The sequence below is a fragment of the Eptesicus fuscus genome, chromosome 7, assembly GCF_027574615.1.
Source record: "Eptesicus fuscus isolate TK198812 chromosome 7, DD_ASM_mEF_20220401, whole genome shotgun sequence".
In the NCBI taxonomy this organism is placed as follows: Eukaryota; Metazoa; Chordata; class Mammalia; order Chiroptera; family Vespertilionidae; genus Eptesicus; species Eptesicus fuscus.
In genome coordinates this window covers 52902058-52918091 of record NC_072479.1, presented here as the reverse complement: position 1 = coordinate 52918091, position 16034 = coordinate 52902058, and the positions used below count along the sequence as shown (strand labels likewise).

The window sequence follows — 16034 nt, the reverse complement described above, 5'->3', positions numbered from 1 at the left end:
TTTGTAAGAGTAAAATGTGATAAAACATGTGAAGGCTTAGAACAGGGCCTGGGATATAGTCAACATTAGGCACTATTTGTATGGCCCAGGATAAACCATACACGAGGAAGGCAGCAGGGCCTCCATCCTACACTGGGGTCCGTGGTTTGGGGGAAATATTAGCTCCACTAAGACAAAGCCTATTGGGGGTGTATGTGTGTTGATTGTGTCTGGAAGGCAGTGAATTGAAAAGGAGCGGGGCAGGGGTGGAGTTGGCCAGCAGGGGATCTGTCCTAGGGTCACGGTGTGTGCGCATAGGCACTCACAGCACACATAGTTTGTAAGTGCCCTCAGCTGCCCACTCTGCCTGCAGACATCCACAGACAAGCTGAATTCAGGTTTCACCAACTAAGGGTCTCAGAAGTTCCAAGTTCCCTCGAACTTTTGCAAGAGAAGGGAAGGAGTGAATGCAGTCTCTAACTTTGCCTCCTTTCGGGGGAAGGAAGGTGAGGAGCAAATACAGGTAGGAAAACAATATTTATTGTCATAGTCTCCAACTGATTCCACTGATGGGGATGCTGTGATGTCATGGAAAGAACCTAGAATTTAGAAGCAAATCAGCTTGGGTCTGATTTAGTTTGGACTTTGTGTCAACCCCTTAAATAGAGACAATAGTTACATCTACTTTACATGGACTAGGCAAGGGAAGTGTTTCGGATGCAAAATTTAAGGAGGCACTCATCTTCAGGTTGTGCAATTGCAGCACAACTTGGCTAGACTATCAGTAATGACACTCGCACTTGCATGACCCTGAGAGTGAGTGCCAAACTTGCCACACCCTCCTCCAGGTCCTACCATCCACCAAGTGGCTGCTAAGATTGCACAAAAGAAAGCATAGGAAAAAAGACGTCTGTGGTCAGTGCACTGCCCACAAAGTTTGTGGTCAGTTGCAACCCAACTGAATCACAAAATCAATTTGGTGAGTGTATTAATTTGCAGGGGCTGCCATAACAGAACACCACAAACTGGGCGGCTCAAATGACAGAGATTTATTGTCTCACCGTACTAGAGGCTAGAAGTCCAAGATCCAGGTGCTGGGAGGGCTGGTCTCTTCAGAGGGCAGTGAGAGAGAATCTGTCCCAGGCCTCTCCCCTGGGCTTGCAGATGGCCGTCTTCATGTTCACGTGGTGCGAGTCTATCTCCAAATGTCCCCTTTTTGCTAAGGACACCAATTGGATTGGATTAAGACCCAACCTAATGACCTCTTCTTAATGTGATTACCTCTGTAAAGGCCATATCTCCAAATAAGGCCGCATCTTGAGGTACTGGGGGTACCTTATAAGAATATGAATTTTCGCTCTAACCGGTTTGGCTCAGTGGATAGAGCGTCGGCCTGTGGACTGAAGGGTCCCAGGTTCGATTCTGGTCCAGGGCATGTACCTTGGCTGCCGGCACATCCCCAGTAGGGGGTGTGCAGGAGGCAGCTGATTGATGTTTCTCTCCCATCAATGTTTCTAACTCTCTATCCCTCTCCCTTCCTCTTTGTAAAAACTAAAAAAAAATAAAAATAAAAAAAAAAAAAAATACCAGAATGCATCACACAAAGAAGTCAGGATAAGTAGTGTTTAATGAAACTTGCTTGTTTTATATATGTATTTGAGTTCTAGGTCTTGATGTAAAAGACATTTCAGTGCAGGTTGTGATTTGTCTTTTTAAGCATCATTAGGATGTTGGTTACCACCACAAATTACTTTGCATTGCTTTTTAATTATTTTATGGGTACACCCTTCTCTGACAAGAACATAAGCTCCTGGAGGACAGGGGATCATCTTATCTTGCAAACACTGCTGTGTAGCTAGAGAAGACAACATTTTTTCTTGCCAGTAAATACAAGGACTACCATTTAGTGAGTGTTTACTGTGTACCTGGCGCTGGGCTAAATGTTTTACATACACGCTCTTACATGAGGACTAAACTTAATGATGATGGCAGGAGTTCAGTACATTACACAGACAACACGAGTGGGTGCCATGTTCAGGTGCACTGGGCAGCAGGCTGGGATTTGTGGAGGATTGAGGGATAAAAGGAAAAGGTCACAGAAGAAATGTGGGAAGCAGCTGTGGGCCCCTAGCCAGTTCTGTCTCTCAGACTTTGGCCATTGTCCCAAAATTTCCATCCACCTCGATACCAACCCACCACCTAGATTAGAGCAAACAGAGGCCCTCGATTGGAAACTCCCTCCGCTTCCTGCTCCCGGCCAACAGACATACTTACCAGCACCTGTGCCCTCCCTCAGGCTCGGAGGAGAGGGTATCCCTGCCCCTGCCCAAGGCATGTTCCTCCACCTGTGCTCACAGCGCCTCCCTTCTGCTTCTCCAAGCACAGTTCCATTCATTGTGTCCTCAATCCTACAAATCTGCAACGTCTCATTTCTAATTATTACAGCACTAGAGGCCCGGTGCATGAAATTCATGCACTCACAGGGGTCCCTCAGCCCGGCCTGTGCCCTCTTGCAGTCCAGGAGCCATCGGGGGATGTCTGACTGCCAGCTTAGGCCCGCCGTGGGGGAGCGGGCCTAAGCCGGCAGTCAGACATCCTTAGCGCTGCTGCGGAGGTGGGAGAGGCTCCCGCCACCACTGCTGCGCTTGCCAGCTATGAGCCCAGCTCAGGGCTTCTGGCTGAGCGGCACTCCCCCTGTGGGAGCGCACTGACCACCAGGGGGCAGCTCCTGCATTGAACATCTGCCCCCTGGTGGTCAGTGTGCATCATAGCAACTGGTTGTTCCACCGTATGGTCAATTTGCATATTAGCCTTTTATTATATAGGATTTTACCTTCAGCATTTAAACATGTTCAAATCTCTCCCACCTTAAAAAAAAATTAAAAAAGTATAGTAAGCAAACAAAACAAATCTGCTCAGGATCTATGTCCAGTTGATTTAACAAAAAATTGTTAGGTGTCTGTTCTTAGGCTCTAAAAGCTGAGAGGGGGAGTCTGATTAGTTAACAGTGATACTATAGGACAGTGGTCGGCAAACTGCGGCTTGCGAGCCACATGTGGCTCACGAGCCGCAGTTTGCCAACGACTGCGACAATCTGGACTATGACTCTAATGAAGCACAGGGCGCTGTGGGAGTACATAGGAGGGGCACCTAGACTAAGTAGAGAATAGGGGAGACCAGGGAGATCTTCCTGGAGGAGGTGATGCCCAAACTAAATCTTGAAGGAAAAATAGGAGTTATTTAGGCAAAGAACAAGAAAGGGTTAAACCAGAAAGACGATCTAGCATATGCAAAAGCATGGATACTATGGGAGCATAGTACCTTCTGGAAATGGGTAGTAGTCGGGAATGGGGAGCGTTAGAGGACTTAGGGTAGGTGTGTAATATGATGAGATTTAGTAGAGAGACCTCCCTAGCTGTAATGTAGAGGAGGATTTAAAGTGTAAGTCTGAAGCCAGGAGAACAATTCAGATGGAGGAGACCATTTAGTGAAGGAATAGAGGTTAAGCCGTGAAGAACAGAGGCTGGTTTAAGAAGAGAAGTAAAGACATGTGGAGCCAGTGGGTAAGGAAAGAATAGGATCAATGAACTAGAAGTTTTCATAGACCTAAAGATCAGCCTTCCTGGGAGCGAGGGAGAGAAAGATCCGGAGGGCAGGAATGTAGTGGTCAGAGACAAGGGGCTAAGATTTCAGCCCAGTTTCCTTGCCAGGGTGTGGTACAGGTTGTGGCCACTGGAGTGAGTAGCTACGGTAATGTCATCAGGGTGCTGCTGGACTACCTGCATGAACATTAAAGCCATCTGGCTTTGCAAAAGACCTGAAGATAGACAAGAAGACAGTGAGTCAGATGTCATAGTCTTCAAGGAGCGTGGGAAAGTGACCGGGCCATCAGTGGATGATAGCAAAAATAATAACTAAGATTTAGTGAGGGTTTATGTATTACTTCAATTCCTACTTTAAAAACAACTTAAGCCTAAGCCGGTTTGGCTCAGTGGATAGACCGTCAGCCTGCGGACTGAAGTGTCCCGGGTTTGATTCCGGTCAAGGGCATGTGCCCAGGTTGTGGGCTCGATCCCCAGTAAGGGGCGTGCAGGAGGCAGCCAATCAATGATTCAATGATTCTCTCTCATCATTGATGTTTCTATCTCTCCTTCTCCCTTCCTCTCTGAAATAAAAAAAAATATTTTTTTAAAAAACATCTTAAGCTCTGTATATTTTATCCTACAGTACTATGAGGTAGAACTATGTGCCCAACACAGTAATAACCATATGTGGCTATTTAATTTAAAAATTAAATTTCTCCGATGGACTAGCCACATTTCAAATGATCAGTAGTCGTATATGGCTAATGGCTACTATATTAGCACAGACATGGGACATTTCCATCATCACAGAAAGTTCTGTTGGATAATACTGAGGGCCCTCATTTTACAGATGAGCAGTGTGAAAGGTTAAGAAACCCGCCCGAGGCCAAAGAGCTGGCACGTAAGCTGGGATTGAAATCCAGTTGGTCTGGCACAAACACCGTTGCCCTGCAGCTGCATGCTGCACATATTCTCAGCGGAAGGTGAAATAGCTTGCCCTTATAAAGCAAGAGGAATTTATGGTATATGACTACCTGTGAAAGCTCCGATAGTGCCTCCTTAGCAGTAAGCCTCTCTCCCTTGTAGGCAAAGTCTGGATTCTGTACAGGTGTTCCCTTCCCGTGCTTCAGGGGATGAATCTCTTTGGTTTGGCCAATCACAGTATTTCCATACCCCCGGCCAATAGGACCTTAGGGGGCTCTTGGGAGAGATTTTGTTCTTCCTCAATGGCAAGTCCATACGTGAGACTGGAATAGCTGCAACCATGTGGTAACTGTGAAGAGAGATACCATCAACCTTTGGGGATAGAATAACAGTGCAAAGAGGTAAAAAAAAAAACACAAAACCTCTCAATGAGTCAACCAGTCCTCAGCCTGCTCTAGACCTCCTCATTCGTTCAATCTGCTTTAAGCAGGTCTTCTGTTACTTGCTGCTAGATGCATCCTTAACTGAGATCTTTTTTAAAAATATATATTTTTATTGATTTCAAAGAGGAAGAGAGAGGGAGAGAGAGATAGAAACAGCAATGATGAAAGAGAATCATTATTGATTGGCTGCCTCCTGCACACCCCCTACTGGGGATCAAGCCCACAACCCCGGCATGTGCCCTGACCAGGAATTGAACTGTGACCTCCTGGTTCATAGGTTGACACTCAACCACTGAGCCACGCCGTCTGGGCCTTCACTGAGATCGTGGTGGCATCATACTAACTATAAGAAATGGAGAGCCCAGAGTGGGATGACTGCCTATGATCCCACCACCACTCGTCTTGTGGACTTGGAGGAATAAGTGACATATATCTCTTTAAAGGAAGAGAGTCCTCAGACAAACAAAGAGGAGCAAGGACAATCTGAATTGAAGGTGGCCCAGAGCTTTGTGCAAGGATTGGGGTGGAAAGCAGTACAGGGGTGGTCAGGAAGAGGAAGCCTGGGCTGAGTGGAGAAGGGTAGACGCCCATTGAAGCCTGCCAAGGATGACAGGATGTGAGCAGTGGCGGGCTCAGCTGATCTCAAGGTTCCAAATGAAGTCCTGGTGCTGTCAGAGGCTTACTGTGGTCAACAGACCTTCATCTCACAGAAGGACAAGTAGCAGCCCCGGTGGGTGGGCAAAGTCCAACATCTCTGAATGGTGCCAGCTGTGGTCAGGATTGAGCCTCTCCAAGGAAATTCCAGCCCTCTAACTAGCACTGTAATTACTGCTCTCTCTCTCTCTCTCTCTCTCTCTCTCTCTCTCTCTCTCTCTCTGTCTCTCTCCCTCCCTCCCTCCCTCCCTTCCTCCCTCTCTCCCTTCCCTCCCTCCCCTCCTTCCCTCCAGCCAAACTCTTTGGGAAAGTTATTCACGCTCACTGTCTTTCCTCCCTCACCTCCTCAGTACACTGCCAGCTGGCCATTGTCTCTACCAGTCCAATTAAACTGTCTGGCCCATGTCACACGTGCCCTCCTAGGTGTCAAGAATGATGCCTGCCCCGGTCCTTCTCTTGATGGACTCTCAGCAATACTCCACACCATTAGCCACTCCTGAGTAAGTTCTACCTCCATGGGTTTTCATGATTCCTCTTTCCTGGTCTTCCTCCCACCTCTCAGGGTGCTCCTTCTCAGTCATCTGTCTTCACAGGCGATTCTTCCTGTGCAATCTTATAAAGCAATGAAATATGGTGGCTAAAACCAGGGCCTCTGGTGTCAGGCCACCCAGGTTCAAATCCCTGCCCTACCACTTGGCTGCTGTATGTCATCCAAACCCCTATCAAGATGTAGATCATAGCCTCGCCACCCCAACTCCCCCAGGAGAGCCACTGTTCTGATTTTCTTCACAGTGGATTATTTTTGTCTGTTTGAGAATTCATATAAATGAAATAAAACAGGATGCGTTTTTATGTCTGGCTTCTTTTTTAAAAAACTTTTATTGTTGAAAGTATTACATATGTTCCCCCCCCCCATTGACCTCTCCCTCACTTCTCCCCCCACCCAGGCCTTCACTACCCTATTGTCTGTGTCTATGGGTTATGCACATACGCATATAAGTTCATTGGTTGATCTCTTCCTCCACCCCCTTCCCCGCCCCTTCCCTCTGAGGTTTGACAGTCTGTTCAATGTTTCTATGTCTCTGGGTCTATTTTTGTTCATCAGTTTATGTTGTTCATTATATTCCACATATGAGTCAGATCATGTGATACTTATCTTTCTCTGACTGGTTTATTTTACTTAGCATAATGCTCTCTAGGTCCATCCATGCTGTTGCAAATGGTAAGCGTTCTTTCTTTTTTACAGCTGTGTAGTATTCCATTGTATAGATGTACCAGTTTTTTAATCCACTCATCTACTGATGGGCACTTAAGCTGTTTCCAAATCTTAGCTATTGTAAATTGCCCTGCTATGAACATAGGGGTGCATATATTTTTTCTGATTGGTGTTTCTAGTTTTTTAGGATATATTCCTAGAAGTGTAATCACTGTGTCAAATGGGAGTTCCATTTTTAATTTTTTGAGGAAACTCCAAACTGTTCTCCACAGTGGCTGCAGTTTGCATTCCCACCAGCAGTGCACGAGGGTTCCTTTTCTCCGCATCGTCACCAACTCTTGTCGTTTGTTGATTTGTTGATGATAGCCATTCTAACAAGTGTGAGATCATACCTCATTGTCGTTTTGATTTGCATCTCTCTGATGATTAGTGACTTTGAGCATTTGTGTCTGGCTTTTTTTACTCACCGTGTTTTGAGATTCATCCATCTTGTTGTGTTTATCCATGGTTTGTTCATTTATATTTTACTAGAGGCCTGGTGCACGAATTCGAGCACCAGGGGGTTCCCTCGGCCTGGCCTGTGAGATTGGGCTGAAACCAGCTCTCTGACATCCCCCAAGGGGTCCTGGATTGTGAGAGGTCACAGCCAAGGCCAAGGGACCCCACCAGTTCACAATTGGGGCCAGGGAGGGATGTGGGAGGTTGGCCAGCCAGGGAGGGACCACAGGAGGGCTCCAGGGCATGTCCAGCCATCTCACTCAGTCCCAATCAGCTGGACCCCAGCAGGAAGTTAACCTACCAGTCAGAGTGTCTGCCTCCTGGTGGTCAGTGCACGTCATAGTGAGCAGTTGAATGGCCTTAGCATATCATTAGCATATTACGCTTTGATTGTTTGAACGGCTGACCAGATGACCGGACACTTAGCATATTAGGCTTTTATTATATAGGATTACTAAGTGGTATCCCATTGTAGAGATATACCACAATTTGTTTATCCTTTCTTTCTTTTTTTTAAATTCTCATCTGAGCGTATGGTTTTTTTAGTTGATTTTGGGAGAGGAACGGAAAAGAGAGAGAGAGACATCCACGTGAGACAAAACATCACATCAATAAGTTGCCTCCCATATGCACCTCACTGGGGATAAAAACTATAACCTAGGTATGTACCCTAACTGGAAATTGCACCCCCAACATTTTGGTGTATGGGAGGATGCTCCATCCAAATGAGCCACCCAGCCAGGCCATCCTCTTTTTCCTTAATGATAGACACCCAGGCTGTAGCCAGTTTGGGGCTATTATGAAGAAAATGCTATGAACATTCTCCTTCCAATCTTTATGTGAATATACAGGGGTAGGCAAAAGCAGGTTTACAGTTGTTCATATGGAAAAGGACATGCAAGTTATGATTATTACAGTAGCTTTATTAACTCTGTGTTTCATGTACTCACAACTATAAGTCTACTTTTGCTCACACCTGTATGTTTTCATTTGTCTCAGCTAATTAAGAATATAATTGCTGGTTCATAGGCAGGTATATGCTTAGTTTTATAAGGAGCTGGTATATATTGTTCCAAATAGATAGTACATTTTACATTCCCAACACTTATGAGAGTTCCAGTTGCTCTACCTTATTTTTTTTAAAAAAACATAATTTTAATGATTTCAGAGAGAAAGGGAGAGGAGAGATAGAAACATCAATGATGAGAGAGAATCATTGATTGGCTGCCTCTTGCATGCCCCCCACCCGCCCCCGGGGATCGAGTCTGGGACCTTTCAGTCCGTAGGCTGACACTCTATCCACTGAGCCTAACCAGCTAGGGCTCTACATTCTTACTAACATTTGATATTGTCAGTTATTTAAATTTAACCATTTTGTTTCGTGTGGAGAATTAGCTCATTGTGCTCTTAATTTGCATATTCTTGATGAAGAAAGATATTGAATACTTTTCATGGGTTTATTGGCCCATATATGTTATTTTATGAAGTTTCTGCTCAGATCGTTTGTCTATTTAAAAAAAATTACAGTCTTTTATTACTGTATTATAGGAAATTATATATATGTTGGATACCCATCCTTTGTCAGATCAATATTTTGCTTACCTTTTTTGGCTTTATTTTCTTAATAGTATCTTTTTTTTTTTTTAATATATATTTTATTGATTTTTTACAGAGAGGAAGGGAAAGGGATAGAGAGTTAGAAACATCAATCAGCTGCCTCCTGCACATTCCCCACTGGGGATGTGCCTGCAACCAAGGTACATGCCCCTGACCGGAATCGAACCCGGGACCCCTCAGTCCGCAGGCCGACGCTCCATCCACTGAGCCAAACCAGGTCAGGGTCTTAATAGTATCTTTTGATGAGCAAAAGTTTTAAGTTTTGATGTTTCTTTTATTAATTTTTTTCTTTTATGATTATTGCCTTCAATGACTTAAGACATTTTTGCCTATCTCCAGGTCATAAAGATATTGTGTTTTCACCTAAAAGCTTTATGATTTTAGCTTTTATGGTTTAGATCTATGATCCATTTTGAATTAATTTTTGCATATGGTGTGAGATAGGGGTCAAGGTTCATTTACTTCTCCCATATGGATATTCAGTTGTTCCGGCACCATTTGTTGAAAAGACATTCCTTTCTCCAGTGTATTGCTTTGACACCTTTGTCAAAAATAAAGTGACCATTAAGTGTGAGTCTATTTCTGGTCCTCTGTTTTGTTCCATGGATCTGTCTATCAATCCTTATGCTAGTACCACACTGTCTTGATTACTGTAGCTTATATGTCTTGAAGTTAAGTAGTATAAGTCTTCCAGTTTTTCTTAGCATTGGGATTTTAAAAGCTCCCCAGGTGAGTCCAATGTGCAGCCCAAACTTGAGAACATTCTAATGTGAGCCAGAGTTTCCAGGCCCAGCTTTCTCTGTCCCTAGCAGGGGTGGGGAACCATTTTTCTGCCAAGGGTCATTGGATATTTATCACATTATTCACAGGCCTTACAAAATTATCAACTTAAAAATTAGCATGCTGTGCCCAGCTGGTGTATCTCAGTGGTTGAGCATCAACCCATGAACAGAGAGGTTACCATTTCGATTCACCTCAGGGCACATGCCCAGGTTGCAGGCTCGATCCCCAGTGGGGGATATGCAGGAGGCTGCTGATCAATGTTTCTATCTATATATCCCTCTCCCTTCCTTTCTCTCTAAAATCAATAAAAACATTTAAAAACAGAAAGCACACACTTGGCCAAATCCTGGCCCAAAACACCTTGTAGGATTAAAAAAAAAATAAAAATTAGCCTGCTACTAGTATATTTGGTCAAACGTTTCATTAACTCACCCCTAATGCCTTGGCAGGGCCAGACCAAATCATTTTGTGGGCCTTATACAGCCGCCACGGGCCGGATCTTCCCCACCCCTGCTCTAGGGCAACGTGGTAAACCAATTAGTAAACTTGATCCTATCTCCTTAGTCGAGAATCCTCTTCCTCTCCAGCTTTATGACTGATGCATTAAGAACTTCATCAGTTTTTCACCTGGCTTCCCACAACTTCTAGAAAAAAAGTCTAAGTTCTTACTTAGTGTGCCCAAAACCACCCTTTATAATTACGCTCACGAATACTTCATCCATTACCCTCCCCAATAAGTACCTTAAACTTCAGCCATACCATATTAGTCATTCCTCAAGTGTGTGTTTTTTTAAAATGTTAGTTGTCTTCTTTTTAACTACTTTGTGACAAGTTTCGTGTGTGTGTGTGTGTGTGTGTGTGTGTGTGTTTAATATATTTTATTGATTTTTTACAGAGAGGGAGAGGGATAGAGAGTCAGAAACATCGATGAGAGAGAAACATCAACCAGCCGCCTCCTGCACTCCCCCCACCGGGGATGTGCCCGCAACCAATGTATATGCCCCTGACCGGAATCGAACCTGGGACCCTCCAGTCCGCAGACCGACGCTCTATCCACTGAGCCAAACTGGTTTCGGCTGTTTTTTTTAATTAAAAATATTTTTATTGACTTCAGAGACGAAGGGAGAGGGAGAGATAGAAACATCAATGATGAAAGAATCATTGATCGGCTGGCTCCTGCATGCCCCACATTGAGGATTGAGCCCAAAACCTGGGCATGTGCCCTGACCTGGAATCAAACCATGACCTCCTGGTTCATAGGTTGATGCTCAACCACTGAGCCATGCTGGCTGGACCAGTTGATGTCTCTTATGACCCATATACAATTACTTGTCTCCTGGTTTGTTGAAGCAATAGGTCAGACATTTGCCACAACAATGTCTGTTAAAGTGGCTGGCCATAAAACTCTGGCACACATTCATCTAAGGGCACTCCCAACGAAGGCAACTGACTTTGCCATTCTCACCACCTTATAGTATTTCAGGACAGCCAGCTTAACCTTCTTTCTCTATGCTCACTCCTCTTGGGAGTGGTGTAAGACTTCTTCCCTTTCTTAGCACCACCACGTAGTCTCAACACAAGATAGTGGATTCTTTTCGAAGGTTATGGTCACACAAAGTACATCCATATTCCAGTTGCTTGCCAGCAAAGACCAGTCTTTGCTGATCAGGAGGAATTCCTTCCTTATCTTGGATCTTGGCCTTTACATTTTCTCTTGTATCCAAGGGGTCAGCCTCGAGAGTGATGGTCTTCCTCAAAAGGGTTTTCACAAAAATCTGCATCTTGGCGGCAGTTCCACCCCGGATGGCAGATCAGAAAGCTTCCTCAAGTGTTTTAAACTTCCTCGTGCCTCCATGCCTTTGCTTGCCCACCAACCTAAGACAAACTTTCCTCCTGCCGTTGCCTGTCACTTCCCTCTTCTCTTTCAGCATGTCGCCTGGTACCGTCTACACTGCTGTGCTTTGACCCCCTTATCTGGAATAAGTGTCCTTCCCTGGTTCCCATGGCCCTCTGCACTTGCCTTTATTATAGACACTAAGGTACTGTGTTATAACTGTCAGTCATCTTATCGCACAACTCCACTAATCTATATGCCTCCTGAAATCTGAGACTTTGTATTTCCATTTCTTGTCCCTAGTGCCTACCAGTATGCTTGGCACATATGAGGTACCTAATAAATGTTTATTACATGTATGAAAACTGGGCTCCAATGTGCATTGTGAGCCTCTTTGAGCCTCTATTCCCATTTCTACAAACTGGAAATAACAGCTATGCCATAGGTGGTTATGAGACTCGAGTGAGCTAATCCATGTAAAACCCATTGCGTGAATTGGTACATGGTAAATAGTAGCTCAATAAATCTTGGTCTCTTCCCATCTTCCACCATACCCTTCAGAAACACCCTTCCTGTTACACTTCTTTAGCTGACCACTAGGTGGTGTCCGTCTCTGGCCTGACAATCAATCCCAGAGCAGCCCCCTTATTGCCCCAATCCCAGTGCCTGTTACACTCAGACAGGAAAAGATGTTTAATGGTTTGCTGGAAGATCTAAAAAAGAAGATACCCTCTCTCACACCAATTTCTTTTCCTACTGTCACCATTCTAGGTATCCTGATTATGGATTGCAAAAAATTCTACTTTGATTTCTCACTATTTTGGTTATAATTTCAACTCAAGAATTTGAAGACTGAAAATGCTTCTTAACAACAGAAGTGGGAGAAGATGCTGAGGCAGAGAGGGATTCATGAGTGCTACAGAAGAAATACAGAGAAGATGTTTACAGTCACAGCCGTCTGAAAGGAATTAATTATGATTGTCTCCTCAACCAGCACAGACACCCCTGGTCCTAACACTTTTGTCAGGCTTCCCATCAATTAATCAAGAGCTCCTAATTGTTGGCCATGCCCCACTTAAGCACCTCTAAAATCCTGATGTTGCCCCCCGCCCCGTGACATATAATTCTTATTATTCAAAAAGTGAACTCCTATTCATGAGGAGGAAGTCTAAAAGGCCATTAACTTGGTCTAAACAAGCTTCCAAAGAACATGGCATCCATGAAAGAGAAACATAAAAGAAGGAAAGGACAATCCTTCTCAGCCTTTTGGCTAAGATCAAGTGTAGTATCTGTTCTTATCAGTTTAATATCTGATACGTCAAAAAAAAAAAAAAAAAAGAACGAAAGGACAGGTGAAGTACGGAGGAAGAAATCACTAAGAAATTGTTAAAAATAATAATATGAAGTGATATGAAAAAATAGCAAATAGTTTCGAAATATATAAGAGAACCAAAATGCATAAAATATGTCACAATGTATATTTATATACTGTATATGAGGCCCCTAGAACCATAAGAAATGCAAAAAAAAAATCACTGTTAATTACTCATTCTCAAAGTGCCCCCTTAAAAAATCAAATTGCCCCCCTGTGGGGCGTGTGCCCCACGCTGGGAACCACTGGTCTAGGTGCTGAGGCTATCCTGAGTGCAAGTTGGGAACAGGAGAGATGGGCAAAGGGAGAGTAACAGGAGGGCTTTTCTAAGGGGGGTAAGGAGGGCCTGGGAGAACAGTATAATTAAAGGCTCAGATAGAAATATGCATTCTCTAACTTTTAGGGACACCCTCAGCAGTTCACATACTGGAAATAACCAAGTGTCCAACAGCCCTAATGCATTGTGTAGAATTCAAGCAAGGGCATTCCAAGTAGCCAATATAAAATGAGGGCTTGATGTGCGTGTACAAAGTGGAAAGGGATCAAGATAAGTTAATTGGAAAAGTAAGTTACAGACTAGTATATATTGTATGAGCTCATTTGTGGTTTTAAATGATGCTTATGTATATTTGTTTTCTTGTGGGTTTTCTTTAACCTCGTGGAAGGAGACCCACAGAACTCTCAGTAGTGGTGACTCTGAGGGTGGGACTGAAGAATGGGAGTGTGGAGAGCAGCAAGTTTACCTTTCACCTTGTACCTTCCTATATGCTGAGGTTTTTTTTTTTAACCACTAATTATTACCATTTTTATAAGATAACTACAGGCCCGGGGGAGGGGAGGTCCCTCAGCCAGGCCTGCACCCTCTCCAATCAGTCAGACATCCCTTTCGCAAATTGGGACCACTGGCTCCTAACGGCTCACCTGCCTGCCTGATCGCCCCCCAACTGCCACCCTGCCTGCCTCCCACCTTCCCCCCTGCTGGCCTGCCTGGTTGCCCCCTAACTGCCCCCCTGCTGGCCTGGCCGGCGGGGGGGCGGGCCCAACTGCCCCTCTGCTGACCTGGTCGCCCAACTGCCTGGAAGGAAGTCGGACATCCGGAAGATGTCCGGTCTCCCAGTCTAATTAGCATATTACCCTTTTATTAGTATAGAAGTTAAAAATAAATACACATTCACATTCATGAGCTAGTAGGAGTTGGGAGATAGCAAATAAGAAGTGTAGACAGCCGAAACTGGTTTGGCTCAGTGGATAGAGCGCTGGCCTGTGGACTGAAGGGTCCCAGGTTCGATTCCTACCGGGGATGTGCCTTGGTTGAGGGCACATCCCCGATAGGGGGTGTGTAGGAGGCAGCTGGTCGATGTTTCTCTCTCATCGATGTTTCTAGCTCTCTATCCCTCTCCCTTCCTCTCTGTAAAAAATCAATAAAATATATTAAAATAAAACACACACACACACACAAGAAGTGTAGACATGCTGGCTGAAGCCAGACTTTGGAAGTCTGTGGCTGGGAGAGGAGTTCATACTTGCTTTAGTTGTCTACAGACACCCAGTAGAGGTTTGCCATCCAGGAAGAGACTATACAGGGAGAACAGATTTAGAAAGACTCACTTTGTAAGGTAACTAGCAAGGAGAGGAATGAAACTGCCCCCTTACAAGCAACATATGGTCATTCCATCTAGCTTTTTCCTTTCAAAGATGTCTGAAATCTATTTCAATCTAATTTCATTTGGACCATAATATTGGGAGAGGGTCCTGGGAGAGGAAGGAATCTGATAGGCATTCATAAAAAAACGTTTAGTGAGTCCCTGCCACCATGTGTCTGTCACTGTGCTAGCCCATGAGGGCTGTATAATGGGATGAATAAGATTCCACCGCTGTGTGAAGGCACTCTGGCAGAGGAAATTTGAGCTTTATTTCAAAGGAAAAAATGACAGACCTTGAGCACAGACTTGCAAGATTAGACAAAATTGGCAGAGTCTGAGATTTCTAGCCTGGAAGACTAAAGGTAGGTGGCCTTGGCCTGGAGCAATCCCGAGCCCAGAGGGAGCTCTGGTTTGGGCAAAAGGTCTAGTTCCGTCTGGATTCTTCCGCTGCTCTCACTGCCATCAAGGGACAAGTTCTGCTGCTCCGCTCTCTGCCAGGGACAGCCTGGAGGACGCAGAACGCTCCCTTGACTAGAATTTTAAAAAGGTACAACCCTCTCTCATCTTAACATCGGTTTCTGGCAGCCAAAGCCGCCTGCTGTCTCCCTGAACTCTGACTTCCAGACACCCGAAAGCCAGACGCCCCCGGGTGCAGGCTTAACACAGCGCCCAGGAGGGGGCAGTGGCCGGAGGCATTCGCGGGGCCCTGAAACCGCCCGGCGCCTTCGGGGCCGAAAGCAGCCTTCCCGGGCCGGCGGCGGGCCGGACAAAGGTCCGGCGCTCAGCAGACACCTCCTTAGAACCCGAGTCCAGAGTCCCTCGTCTTATTCCAAACCCCTGCTGCTCGGAATCCAAAACCCCGACTTGGTGGGAAGCCAGTCAGAAGGTATAAAAAAATACAAACAAATGAGCCCCGACCTCTCGGGGCGAAGGGGGCAGCCCCACCCGCGGGTGACTCACCTCCCTCCAAACCAGCGCCGGCCCCTCCCGCGCTCGGTGCCAGGCGGGCCGGGCGAGGCGGGGACTGAGGTGGGCTCCATCCCCAAGCCCCGGGAGGGCGGACAAGCTGCGGCGTGTCCCCGCGGGTGTCCCTGTTTACTCCGAGTCCCGGAGCGAGGTGGGGGCGGGCCCCGGCGGCCCCTCCTCCCCCGCCCCCCCGCCGCTGGCCCCAGTCCCGGTCCGTCTCAGAAAGTCTTCGAATCCAAGCTCAGCCTTTCCCCGAACCGTCCCCGCGATGGCGGCCGCTGCCCCCACCCCAGGCCGGCGGGGCACAGTCGGGGCACCGCGAGGAAATCAGGGTCCCCAGACCCGGCTGAAATCCTAGGAGAGAAGCCACTCCACTGCCCTCGCCCCCTGCCCCGGCACCCCTGTTCCTTCAGCGGTTCGCAGGGGGTGGGGAGAGAAAGGCCCAGTCAGGGGGAGGACGCTCCCCGCCCCAAACCAGCCAGCGACGCCACGGGACCCCCAATCTCGAACCGCGGGCCGGA

General features: G+C 46.1%; 1 long non-coding RNA gene and 2 pseudogenes across 1 annotated transcript; 1 reads left to right on the top strand and 2 right to left on the bottom strand.

Moving 5' to 3' along the window:
- Positions 1-1135: 1135 nt before the first annotated feature.
- Positions 1136-15633, bottom strand: LOC129149781 (uncharacterized). The gene is made up of 3 exons (XR_008556590.1): positions 15508-15633; positions 4598-4836; positions 1136-1198 (listed from the first exon to the last, which is right to left on the bottom strand). It is a non-coding gene; the product is annotated as an uncharacterized LOC129149781 (long non-coding RNA).
- LOC103292453 (ubiquitin-40S ribosomal protein S27a-like) lies at positions 10925-11497 on the bottom strand (annotated as a pseudogene).
- On the top strand, positions 12783-12878 carry LOC114234193 (U2 spliceosomal RNA; annotated as a pseudogene).
- Positions 15634-16034: the final 401 nt, after the last annotated feature.